Source organism: Taudactylus pleione, unplaced genomic scaffold (assembly GCF_031769625.1).
Source record: "Taudactylus pleione unplaced genomic scaffold, aTauple2 ptg000053l, whole genome shotgun sequence".
NCBI lineage: Eukaryota > Metazoa > Chordata > Amphibia > Anura > Myobatrachidae > Taudactylus > Taudactylus pleione.
The window spans coordinates 30,448,230-30,462,500 of record NW_028284455.1 but is presented as its reverse complement, the minus strand read 5'-3'; positions in this window follow the sequence as shown (position 1 = coordinate 30,462,500).

The window sequence follows — 14,271 nt, the reverse complement described above, 5'->3', positions numbered from 1 at the left end:
TCACACAGGAGGCCATACTTAGACGAACAATCTGCGTCTGCCATACGGCTGGTGCAAGTTTCGATTACGAGGCCGATAGTGCATCTATAGACGCACACAAATGGAAATGCACTATCTTTGTGAAAATCTGGCACGTTATTCTCATAAGACAAAGACGCAACAGCAGCAAATGATGAAGCCACAACTGCGGCAATAGCCACATCCGCATCTGTGTCCGACTCTAAATCAGGCACTAAGGGGGCGATTCAATTGTTTTGCGCCCCCCTGATGGGCATCTATACGAATAACTACCCAACTGCGCAACTCAATTGTTTCTCTGTTAAAACACCCATTAGTATTTAATGCGTCTTAATATGACCGGGTTTAGCTGTGCAAAGCGACTAAACCAGTCTAAAAAAGTGGTTATGGCGCCCAAACAACGGCTTTTGGGCCTGATTCATTATGGACCCCAACAGCTAATGCAGATCGGTAGATGGTGCATACTGCGCATGCGCTGGCCAGTGTTGCGATCGCACTGCAGTCACGTACGCAGATACAAAGCCATCGCAGAGTGAGTGATGGGACGTCAGCGGTTGGGGGTGGTGATGGTGGAGTGGTTGGAGAAACGCAGATGTGCCAATCCGTTTGAACGCCATTTCCTGGGCGTGCATAAATTAACCACTGCAACCGCATACGCAGCTTGAATATTCACTGCTTGCGACGACAGTTGCGATTTCTGAGACAGGTCAGAGCTGCTATAATTCCGCATGAAGGTCCGATGTATACGCAGGATTGTGAGGTATTACAGAGCAGTAGTAGGCATCTCTATGCCAGGTGAGCAGTTGCAGATATTAGCATATTTTCGCAGCAGTGCTGCGTGCATAATCTCAGCTGTGATCGCAATAGACAAAACAACTGAATCGCCCATTCTCCTGCTTTACTGGTACTTCTGCAGTGCAGGGGACTTTGGGGGCCATTTGAACTTCTGCAGTCCCAATCACTCTTAGCAACAAAGGGTTTAAAATAACCTGTGAAGCCAGGGAGGCCTTGAGGTTGTATTTTAAGCAGGAGTGCAGTGTCAGGGAGTTTATCCTGGTCTATGGCACTATTCCGCTCATTTGCCATTTGTATGAAAAGACATCTAAGCAATATATATTATATAGTATAATAGAATATAAGAAATATAATACTTCCCGTTGGTGTGCCTGGCATCTGTTAGAGTGTACTGCGCATGTGCGGTAGTGCCAACAGTCACTGTTAACCTCAGCCTACAGCCCGGTGTTGTATAAAGGATGTCTGGACCTGGTAAAACTTTAGTAGGTGATTGTCCAGTCTACATATGAGCTAAGCCGCTGTGTATATCTAGTTCTTCCAACCTGGCTGTGTGTTTTCTGACTGCTCAATCTAGCAAATCTCATTGTGTTACTGCATTGGCAGCAAATGTTCCAGACCATTGGGTTTTGCTACTACGCTTCTACTTAACCGCTTGTTACCATGCTGCCTACAGGTTTCCATTGCTGCAATATTTCCTGAATCAGGCTCACACCGCAACTACAACTCTGTCATGCTCATCATTTCCTACATTTATACCAGTGATTTGGTCATCTCTAGCCTTCCTAATTCCCTCCTCTGTAGTGTATCCTCAGCTCTACTGCTCGCCTCATTTTACTTTATTGTCGCTCTACCTCTGAAAGTCCCCTCACTGGCTCCCTATACCACTCAAAATTGAATTCAAACAACTCTTTCCCCTACAAAGCTCTCAGCCTTACTGATCCTAAGTACATCTCCAGCCTCATCTCCTCACACAGGGCCTGATACTGAGACACACACCACCCGCATGCAATTCTGATGTTCACAGAGTTGAGTGATTACATGTGCGATAACTTGTGAATTCTACTCACAGACGGGGGCGACCGCCAATACACGCTGCTGTGTTCACTTGTGCGTGCAACTCTGGATCAGGCCCACACACCCTTCCATCCTCTGCTCTGTTAATGAATGACACATCAAATCCTATTTGATCACCACTCACCTTTCTTGCATTGAGGATATCTCGCGGGCCACTCCTAACCTCTGGGATGCCCTCCTTCACTCCATTAGACCTTCCAGCTTACCAGCCTTGAAGGAAGTCCTTAAAACTATATTTTTTTGATTCTATCTTATTACCCCTCTTCCCAAAGGGGCTTATCCATTAGCCGATCTGAAAAACTGAACGGCTAGCGTTCAGTCCTTCAGGTCGCCTAGGCATTGTACGGCGTTCACTGACAGTCATTCAGTGTAGGACACCGACCTCCTATCTACGAACATGTGGAACCTGACGATCGTCGTCAGGTTGACGAGCATGTTTCACAGATAGTCGGCTTCGGCAAGGACCCAGCGTGCACGCGCATCGCTGGTCCTTGCCAGCTATACATTAGACGACTTTCTGAACGATCCAACCAAAACCTCCTGGTTTTGGTCAGATCGTTCAAAAAGTCGTCTAATGGATAGGCCCCTTAACTCAGTGCCTCTGTCCTCTTCTCTCATTGAGTCCTCTGCCTTCTTCTCTCATTGAGTCCACCCATAGATTCTAAGCTCATATGAGCAAGGCCCTCTCCCATTCATCTCCTCTACATAATTATGCATAACTGCTCACTGCACGGATACAAAGAGTGAGTTTTAGCATACAGCATATGCGCAGTTGCAAATGTATGTATTTTTTGCATATCTCTGTCCTATTGTAAAGCAGACGGATCTTTGCCAGACTTGTTTTTGGGTGAACTGGGCATTTCAGGACAGTAACTGGACGACAACAATATGGCCACACAGGGCTGTTCTATCTTGTCATGAGAGTGTGGCAGGTGTGTTGTGGGCATGTAGCTTGAGTTCTGTGCTATTCTGAATCATATGTATGGAGAAGGGGATGTCTGTTTCAGATGGATCTCTTGCATGGGGCTGGTACAAGTGCCATTAATAATGATGACCATTTCGGCTGTGGGCAGAGTTGCTTCCCGACTGAAGCCGCACAGATCCTTGTATTAGCTCTAAGGAAACTTGCATGAGCTTAAGGTAGTAAATCAGGTTTCCGTGGTATCACGCAAACTTAGGCAATTTGCATCCGATTCAGAATCAGCCTCTGTAACTATGGGTCAAATTTAATAGGGTGAGAGTTTAGAAAATGTGAGAGTTTAGCAGTAAACTCTCACATTGGTCGAGTTTAATCTTCAAAATGGGAAAACATCTGAATGAGTGTTTAAATCGTGAGAGTTTTTTTGAGTCTAAAAATTGCTAAACTTTCAAATTTTCTAAACTCTCACCCCATTACATTTGGCCCTATGTATCTATATGAATTTATATATGTATATCTTTTTTTTTTCTTCCAAACTTTTATTTATTTATTGGAAAGACAAATAGACATCATAGCAATAATAAAAGGGTTTGGTATGGGAGACCGGCAGTCGGGATGCCAGCTGTCAAAAGACAGACAGCGGCATCCCGATGCTCAGAATCCCGATGGGCTAGGTAAGTATCCATTCCTAACCCTCTCCCCTTCACTCCCTAACCCTCCGGGATCCTAACCCTCCCTACCCCGCACCCTAACCCTCCCAGTTAGTGCCTAAACCTAACCCTCCTCCATTAGTGCCTAAACCTAACCCTCCCCCCTTAGTTCCTAACCCCCCCCCACCGGTGGTGCCCAACCCTAACTCCCCATGTCCGCAGCCTAACCCTAACCTCCCCCTTCCTGCAGCCAAACCTAAACCTCCTGTGGTGCCTAAACCTAACCCTCCCCAGGCTCACAGCTAACCTGGCCCTCTATACTTACGATCGGGATTCCGGCATCGTCATCTCAACTAATGACGATATTCTGGCCGCGGGTCAGGATTCCGGCACCAAGATTTCGACCGCTGGCATCCCGATCGTAGGTAAATTGACTAAATTTCCAATAAAAGTGCTATCCAAAGCATAGACATAGTACACCATGTATAAGGTACATGCAATGGACGCAGCATTAAATAAACAATCATAACAGGTCAAAAATAAAACCATGTCCACATGGTTGACTAAGGAAGTCCATGCAATCCCGGACTCGGCAGCAGAACAATATATAAAGAAACATACACAATAATGGAGTTGTCAATATCTACTGTAGGTGAGATTAGGTAAAGTGCTTGGAGGATCATCTAGTAGCAATCTAGCCTTGTACTATAAGCTTCTATGAAAGCAACTATGAATGTGTAATCGCAGAGACACCAGAAAGGCTTTAATAAAATCATCCTAAATCTCAAACAGTCGTTCTGCACTCTGGGCCTGATTCAGACCCGCTTGCGAGCGCGCTCGCAAGCGGGTCGATGTTGGGCCAGTGCGCATGCGCACGACGGACACGGCTCCATCGTGCGCATGCGCGAGACCTGGATAGCGACGGGCAAGGCATCACTATGGGTCTCGCTACAAAGGGGGCGTGCTGTCGATGGTGAGTGAGAGCACGCCCCTTTGGTGGGCATGCCGGGGGCGTGGCTGGCCAGACGGAGGCATTCCCATGGGAACACCTACCGTCTGGGGCCGGCCCCACTGACATCACAAGTGATATCAGTGGGAGTGCTTTTGGCTCTGATAGAGCCAAAAGCACTCCAGGGCTTGCGGCAACGAGACCCTACCACAAGGGTCTCGTTGCAAGTCCGATGGTCGCGATGGTCTTGACCATCGCAACCATCTTTTTGGCCACTCGCTATAGCTGTGGGTGGTCACCCGCAGCTATGCGAGCGGCCAGGAGGCCGCTCTAAAATCAGGAAGGACGGCCCTGATTCAGAGCGAGCGCTCTGTCAGAGCGTCCCGCTCTGAATCAGGGCCTCTGTTCTTTGTGGCGTGAGGACTCGAACCATTAGATTCTAAAAATGAGGAATTGTTTATTTACAAAAAAGGGACAGATGAGGAGGGGAAGGATTAATCCAATATTGGAGTGTGTATTTCTTAGCTGCTGCAGATACTATGGAGGAGTTTCCTATCGCCCCTAGTGAATCTTAAGCAAAGGGCAAGAACTTCCAGAATCACAGTCTAGTCGTACCTCAGCCCTCAAGGCCTCTCCGTCTTGTTCCTATCACCTCCGTCCTGTTCCAGTCGCACCTCGGCCCTCAAGGCCGCATCATGTTGTTCCAGTCGCACCTCGGCCCTCAAGGCCGCTCAGTCTTGTTCCTATCACATCCGTCCTGTTCCAGTTGCACCACGGCCTTCAAGGCCGCATTGTGTTGTTCTAGTCGCACCTTGGCCTTCAATGCTGCTCCATCTGGTTCCTGTCACCTCCCAGTCCTGTTTCATGTGCACCTCGGCCCTCAAGGCAGCATCATGTTGTTCCAGTTGCACCTCGGCCCTCAAGGCATCTCCATCTTGTTCCTGTCACCCCCGTCCTGTTCTAGTCACACCTCAGCCCTCAAGGCCGCACCTCAGCCCTCAAGGCCGCTCCGTGTTGTTCTTGTCACACCTCGGCCCACAAAGGCCGCACCTTGAACTTTGTCTGTTCTTTTAGCTTGTGGTCTTACCACATTATTGTGCATTGCCTGTCTAGTCCTTGTCTGTATCTTGTCTTTCAAGTCCTTGCCTGTATCTTATCTATCTAGTCCTTGTCTGATATCCTGCAATTTTACAGTCCTAGTCACTCCTGCTGTGCAGCTAATACATTGTCTAACCACTCTTTATTGACTTAGCTGCACCATACTCCCGAGGCGTATCTTAGACCATAATCATCTGCCGCTGCTTGTGTACTGTATCCATATATCTATCCTAGTACCATTCTCCTGCAGCCTCACTCCAGCTAGTCCTTGTTGTGGAAGGACTGCCACTCCTCAATCTAACCTTTGCCTTGGTCAGCAGTCCTGCGGTTTTACACAACCGTGCAGGAAACATAACAGTTGCTCAGAACCTCACGCTCACCCATTTTTCCTGTTTCCAACACATCAACTTCAAGAACTAACTGTTCACTTGCTGTCTAATATATCCCACCCTTTAGCAGGTGCCATTGTTAAGAGATAATCAATTTTATTCACATTCCACCTGTCAGTGGTTTTAATGTTATGGCTGATCAGTGCTTATTGAGGGAATATAGTTTATGGATCTTAGGGGGTACCCCAAGATATTTCAAAGATATCCAATTTAGGGCAGGATAGCCTTGACAATTTGGATTGCTGGCTGTATGGAGTTGTATTGCTACTGACGTACTCCAATTAACTGTAAAACCAGAAATAAAACCAAATTTGGAGATAGTCAAATATGAAGGGAAGGGATTGGTGGAGGTTTGAAACAAAAAGCAAAAGATTATCTGGTAAATTCAGGGCTGGATTGAAATTATGTATTAAAGGGTCTAGCGCCAAATTAAACAATAATAAAGAAAGGAGACACCCCTGCTTTGTACCATGGGTCAGTGTAAACTGAGAACTTACAATTAAAGAGGTGACCGTAGAGGTATACTAAATGAAATGTGTGAAAGTCTGACCTAACACACTGTGGGGCTGATTCAGACCCGCTCGCAAGCGCTATGCACTCGCAAGCGGGTCGATGTTTGCCCCCTGCGCATGCGCCGGCGTGCGTATGCACGAGACCCGGCCAGTGACAGGCGCTCCGTCGTTACAGGTCTCACACCAAAATGGGGCAGCTGTCAATTGTAATTGACAGCAGGCGGGCAGTGGAGGTGGGTACACAAATGGAGACGTTCCCGAAGGAACGCCTACCGTTTGTGGGAGGTACCACTGAAATCACTAGTGATGTCAGTGGTGAGCTTCCTGCTCTATTTAGAACAGGAAGCTCACTGGGACTTGCGGGAACGAGACCCTACCACAAGAGTCTCATCGCAAGCTCCGATGGTCGCGACCATCACTTGGCCGCTCGTAAAAGCTGTGGGTGGTCACCCACAGGTTAGCGAGTGGCCAGGAGGCCGGCACCATAAAAAATAAAAAAAAAACGCCCTGATTCAGAGCGAGCGTTCTGAAAGAGCGTCCAGCTCTGAATCGGCCAGTGTTCAAAGATCTGCTGTAATTGGATCAAAGAGACCTTGTTGAATGCCTTTTCCACATCCAGACAGCAAGTCAGGGATCGAGGAGTGACATGTTTGAGATGAAGTGCCTGTTGCTGCTATTGCGCATGTACCCCTTTCACTGACTAATGGCCAAGAGTGGTGAAACCCATTAAGTTAGGCAGGATATGCTGTAGCTTATTTACCAGGAGCTTTGCCAAGATTGTAAAGCAATGTTATAAGGTGATAAGACAACACAAGATCCACAGGCTTATCTGATTTTGGAATGCATATGGTGTGTGCTTGGTTAAATTCAATGTAAGGAGGACATTCAGTGTGCAATCTATGGTGAGAATCAGAATGACATGGTGAAGCATGAGTTTTGTAAAACTTTGCACTGTAACCAACCGGTCCAGGACATCATTCACCTCAATTTACGTAATGTCGGAGTTAAGAATTTCCCACTGGGACAAGAAGGCTTCAGCAACCTCCTGCCTTATATAAGGAATCATAATATTTATAACATTCTAAGATATTCATAAATGGAACAGAATGGACCGCGCCCGTAGGATGATCAAAATATGGGGTTTATTACACTTTTGGCCATATAAGCAAGAATCCTGCATGCCCTGCCTCCCGAATGGAAGAACTGATTTTTAGTGTAATCCAATTGAAGTTGGGCATTGGTAGTATACAACTCCAAGTTAGCATCCATGGGTACTTCCACATAGTTCTGAAGGTGCAGCGTGTTGCCTTGTGCAGTTAACTACAATATTAAGTTTTTTGCTAGGCAAAATAGGTTATAGTCTAGTCAAAAATAACCACTTTAGCAGTATCCCAGAATAAGATCTGATGCCCCCAATGCTTCAAATGGTCTTTTACGTACTCCTGACACCTCTGAGTGACAAAAGCATATAAAGTCCTTGAGAGAAACACCACAAGGAGGAATCCAAACATGGAATTTCAGGACCAAAGACACAAGAGTGTGGTCAGAGGGCCTGATTCAGCAAGGATCACTATTCTGCAGTAGCTAATATTAGCAGTGAAATGCATATGTTGAAAATCGCATTGCGATCACGGCCTAACATAAGGACACCCACTTCCCCTTACACACATCCGTGTACTTGGGCAATATAGTAAAATAATCGGTAAAACATCGAGTAATATCGGACCCATACGCACAGTTAAGGCAGGTCAGACGTCACTCAGGAATTGCTAACTTCAGCACACGCCATGAGGCTGCGTATGGCATTGCAGTGGATAATTTATGCACGCCCCTAACGGCGGTGCAACGCATTGGCATGCCTGCGTACGCCCGACCTCCCCACTGTCACCACCCACAAACGGCACTTCCTGTCAATCAATGTGCTCTGGGTCTGCGTAGCCTCTGCAAACGTAGTTCCCATCGCAATTGCTAGTTCGTGCACTGCGATGCATATGCAATGCTAATTAATCGACCGATTGCGTGCGTCTTTGCTACTGCGATCCTTGCTGGATCAGGCCCAGAGATCACAATATCATGAATAGAGGTAGAGATGATCTGAGAAAAAAAAAACCTATGCACATGACAGTGAAAGGTTTATACCAGGGGGTATATTTACTAAAGTGAGAGTTTTTGGAAGTGGAGATGTTGCCCACAGCAACCAATCAGATTCTATTTAACATTTATCAAGCACCTTCTAGAAGATAATAGCTAGAATCTGATTGGTTGCTATGGGCAACAACTCCACTTCTAAAAACCTGCATGTTAGTAAATATACCCCCAGGGGTCTGTAAGAAGATGAGACATCATATGCAAATGAATTTTATGCCAATGTGTAGAGGACCTAGCCACTGAAGGAGTAGATTTGTCTGAGGGTCAGCTCAGCTATTTTACGGTTGCCCTCTAATATTAAATTTGGAGTGCCATGTTGTACAAATAATTGTGAGAGTTACATAAAGAAGTCATTATTGGGCTCATTTCGGATATAAACATTCAGTAGAGTGAATTTTTCTATCACCAGCCTAAGATCAATCAAGTGATAGCGGACCCAAGGGTCAACAGTGGACATTTATAAAATGTAGGTTTGTATTAAAAAGCAACCACAACCCCTCTAGTCTTTCTAGTGTAACAACCAGTGACACGTTCCCCCGTTCAAGGGTAGTGAGTGCTGCAGACAAGAAAGCCTGAAGGGAGTCAACTCTCTGATCAAACATAGGCATACAATATTGTTCACTCATAGGCATTAAAATAGAGGAGACTGCCCTCGCTAGATCAGAGGCTAGCACAGAGCCTGAGTATCAGATGTCTCTGTAAATAATTGCGGAGCTTTGGGGGAAGGGGGATCACTACTCTGCGACTGGGAAAGAGGTGGAGCAGATTTAGTTGTCCCCATTTTAGGTGCACTAGATTTGCCAAGATACTTTTTCATGCCAGAAAGACAAAACTAAAATGTACAATTACATAAGAATGTCTAGAAATTACAATTTAAGAAGGCATACGTGACATGAAACAATAGCATTCACATAATATGCAACATCAAGAAAATATGAAGTTGTATCACCACTCAGATGAATGGAGACAACAGCTCCCAGCAGAAATGACAAGAAAAACGTCACCTGAGAAAGGCAAACAGGCAAAAGACCAAGCAAGAATGCAAGATGCTATTACCGTTCACAAAGCACTTGAGAGTGATTCACAGACTAAATCCTAGGGGGCATGGTCAAGTGGCTGGAAGCACGGCAGTGATGTAGGGGACAAAACTCCAGCAGTAAATTTCCTGGGGATAGTCGATCAGAGGAGGATAGGAACAGCAGGGTCCACCATAGGCTGACCAATACCAGCTCACCTCAATCACCTGGGACCAAGCATTGGTTGCCCACCAGACAGAAACAAAATCACCAGCAGACCCGATAAACAGCACCAGCAATGACAAATTAGAAACAGCAAGAAACAGGGATCCAGAGTTGTCAGCAGATCTTAATAGGGATAGTCCAGGAATCAGGGAACTCGATCTAAAGCAAAAGTTGATCACACTGGCAGACACAGCAGGTCCCTAGGCAAAAAAATGCCTGTACTGGACTGACCAGCAGGAAGGGATCCACAGGGAGCAAGGTAGCAAGTCCAAGCACTACAAAATCTCCCTCCTGTGTCTGGACATCCATAGCTCTAGGCAAAAGGAGCTGATGACACCACCAGGAGACCAAGTTAAGAGAACAAAACCAACGCAGGACCAGAGACGTCACCAGTCCGGACATCAGGCCAGTAGCAGGTCCAAGCCGGTCCAAGTGATCCATCAGACCACTGGACCCCTGAATTCACTAATGATCTCCCTCCAAAAAGCACCAGGTTGGGGCAGGATTGAGGCACCATAAGGTTAGATGGCATCAGCCAAAAGGCTGGATAGATCAGGTAGGATTTTATATGGGTGTTAACCCCAGATGGAATTGGATTAGTGGGGGCAACAGGGAGAAGCAACTATTTGTATATACAGTCAGGTCCATAAATATTGGGACATTGACAGAATTTTCATATTTTGGCCTCTATTCACCACCACAATGGCTTTGAAATGAAACAAACAAGATGTGATTTAACTGCAGACTTCCACATTTAATTTGAGGGTAATTACATCCAAATCAGGTGAACGGTGTAGGAATTACAACGGTTTCTATATGTGCCTCCCACTTTTTAAGGGGCCAAAAGTAATGGGACAAACTAAACAATCCTAAATCTAACTTTCACTTTTTAATACTTTGTTGCAAATCCTTTGCAGGCAATTACAGCCTGAAGTCTGGAACGCATAGACATCACCAGATGCTGGGTTTCATCCCTGGTGATGCTCTGCCAGGCCTCTACTGCAAATGTCTTCAGTTCCTGCTTGTTCTTGGGGCATTTTCCCTTCAGTTTTGTCTTCATCAAGTGAAATGCATGCTCAATCGGATTCAGGTCAGGGGATTGACTTGTCCATTGCATAACATTCCACTTTTTAGCCTTAAAAACTCTTTGGTTGCTTTTGCAGTATGCTTCGGGTCATTGTCCATCTGCACTGTGAAGCGCCATCCAATGAGTTCTGAAGCATTTGACTGAATATGAGCATATAATATTGCCCAAAACACTTCAGAATTCATTCTGCTGCTTTTGTCAGCAGTCACATCATCAATAAATACAAGGGAACCAGTTCCATTGGCAGCCATACATGCCCACGCCATGACACTACTACCACCATGCTTCACTGATGAGGTGGTATGTTTTGGATCATGAGCAGTTCCTTTCCTTCTCCGTACACTTCTCTTCCCATCACTCTGGTACAAGTTGATCTTTGTCTCATCTGTCCATAGGATGTTGTTCAAGAACTGTAATGGCTATTTTAGATGTTGTTTGGCAAACTCTAATCTGGTCTTCCTGTTTTTGTGGCTCACCAATGGTTTACATCTTGTGGTGAACCCTCTATATTCACTCTTGTGAAGTCTTCTCTTGATTGCTGACTTTGTCACATATACATCTACCTCCTGGAGAGTGTTCTTGATTTGGCCAACTGTTGTGAAGGGGTTTTTCTTCACCAGGGAAATAATTCTTCTGTCATCCACCACAGTTGTTTTCCGTGGTGGATTCTTTTTAAGAATGTTCCAAACAGTTGATTTGGCCACACCTAATGTTTTTGCTATCTCTCTGATGGGTTTGTTTTGATTTTCCAGCCTAATGATGGCTTGCTTCACTGATAGTGACAGCTCTTTGGATCTCATATTGAGAGTCGACATCAACTGATTCCAAATGCAAATGTCACACCTAGAATCAACTCCAGACTTTAACCTGCTTAATTGATAATGAAATAATGAGGGAATAGCCCACACCTGTCCATGAAATAGCTTTTGAGTTGATAGTCCCATTACTTTTGGCCCCTTAAAAAGTGGGAGGCACATATTGAAACCGTTGTAATTCCTACACCGTTCACCCGATTTGGATGTAATTACCCTCAAATTAAATCTGAAAGTCTGCAGTTAAAGCACATCTTGTTTGTTTCATTTCAAAACCATTGTGGTGGTGAATAGAGGCCCAAATCTGAAAATTCTGTCAATGTCCCAATATTTATGGACCTGACTGTATATATAGATAGATAGATAGATAGATAGATAGATAGATAGATAGATAGATAGATAGATCTCATGCTCAGTCTCTGATTATACTAAGGTGACCTATTACTATATTAACATGAGAGGTACTTCTGGAGCTCCTCTTCTGTATATCCAGTATCTTCTCCAATCTTTCAAGTGCTTTCTCAAAACCCATCTCTTCACAGAAGCCTATCCAGTCCCCATCTGCATGTTCTACCAGCTATAGTCCCACATCTACTTGCAACCCACTAGCTCTTATTGTCTCAGCTTTGCCATCTCCCATTAGACTGTAAGGTCTCACAAGCGGTGCTCACGTTTTTTCACGTCATGTCTTCACTTCCTTTGTCAACCCCATATATATTTGTTCTGTTGTTGTGATTTGTATTTTGTATATTTTGTGATTCTGACTGTCCGGTGATGCATAATGTTGTGTTGCCTTATAAATAAACAATGACGATGGTAAGTTAATTGGCTTTTGACAAACCTAGTAGGAAATATAGATTGTAAACTCCACTTAGGCAGAGACTAATTTGAATGATTAAAAATATCTCTAAAGTGCTGTGTATTATGTAGGTAATATATAAATAACTTAATATCTGCTATGCACAAGCAAACATCTCTCAACAAATGTAGTAAATAACTTTAATAATAAAAGTGATTTTTTTTTTTGCCAGGAGATATTTTATATTTTAGAGTATATACAAACATTTCCTCATACCATGGAATATTAATTGCTGATAGCTGCATAAGTATCATCAATAACAAGATCTTCACAGTCCTGCAAGAACAGCAGCCAGCAGCATGATGGGGGGAGAGAGCAGGAGGAGGTGGGCCTGCTCAATGCAGTCAACTGAGGCTGTTGGGCAATCCTATTAGAATTGCCCATCGCAGCCACCTCCCACCAGTGCCTGTAGCCGGTGGAGAGAATGGAAGCTGAGCCCGGCTGGCAGGAAGAGGTTGCCTAGGCCAGCAAGGGGCCAACTGGGTGGGCTGAGCCTGGTAGCTGCTGGAAGATCAGTACTTAGGACCTGATTCAAACTTACAAGTTATTGCACAGCCGCCCCGACTTTGTTTGCAGCTCGTGTGCAATAAGATGTTAATGCGTTTTGTGTAAATAGATGCCTTCTGCCGGCTTCTGTGTGACCAATGTTCAGCACAGTGATCTGCTGCTGTGTCTGAAGATGTGCTAAACATTGGTCATCTGAGCAACCTTCAGGTTACTCCACATGGCCAGTGTTTTCACACAGCTGAAGCCAGTGAAGTAGCGTATAAGGACACAGCCACCGGCTTCAGCACGGCTGGAAAATGGGGCTGCCGTCCCCATTTTCTGGGATTTTGTCTGACGCAGCCCCTGCTCCGCCCCAAAAATGGCCAAGGGCCTGTCAATCAGGCTGCAATTCTATAGTGAATATACACATTTGCTTACCTGTCTCAGCCTGTCAGCAGTACAGGCTGGCTTAGCAAAGTAATACACTCTGCGATTGACATTAGTATCACATTGCATAGGTTCAGAGGTAAGCAAACAATTAGCAGCAAAAACCACCACATCGAAAATATTGTATTTGTATCATATTGTTATCAAGTCTTTTACGGGGTAGGACCCTTCCTGGCCTCCTTCCAGGTTCCAAACCCACAGTCAGGTTCATTCCACCGCCCAGCACCCTTCTCCCCTGGAAGTCTTATCAGTGGTCACGGGGGATCGCTGTTGCGGAACTAGGGCTTGGTGGGGTATACTTAAAAGTTCCTCAGCCACCATATACCTCTCCACCATTTCAACCAATTGGTCTGCCGTTTAAGGGTCCGCATGGCTCACTCACTTGCGCAGAGATGTAGGTAGAGACCGATCTGTGGTCCTGTTAGAAACTCTGGTTGTAGCCATTTTGTGGTCAGATGAATGAGGTCATGCATTTGAGAGCATGGAGGCTTTTCTGTTTGGTATTCCCAGCGGTAGACTCGTTGGGCGCCACTGTAGGGTAAATTTATTAACATTTGCGTTGGTTTCGATTTGCATTTTTGGGTGATAATATCATTTTTTTGCAAATTGGGAATTTACTATCATTAATGTCGGGTGATTTCTTCATTTTTTTCAGGTTGAAATCGGGTGGTTTAATGACGCAAATTCGTCCGTTTTGAACAGTAGAAATTATATCACCATTGGCTCAAATCGGAAGTACTTTTCACTTTTTTAATACATATTGGAAATTTACCATTATTCTTTTTGC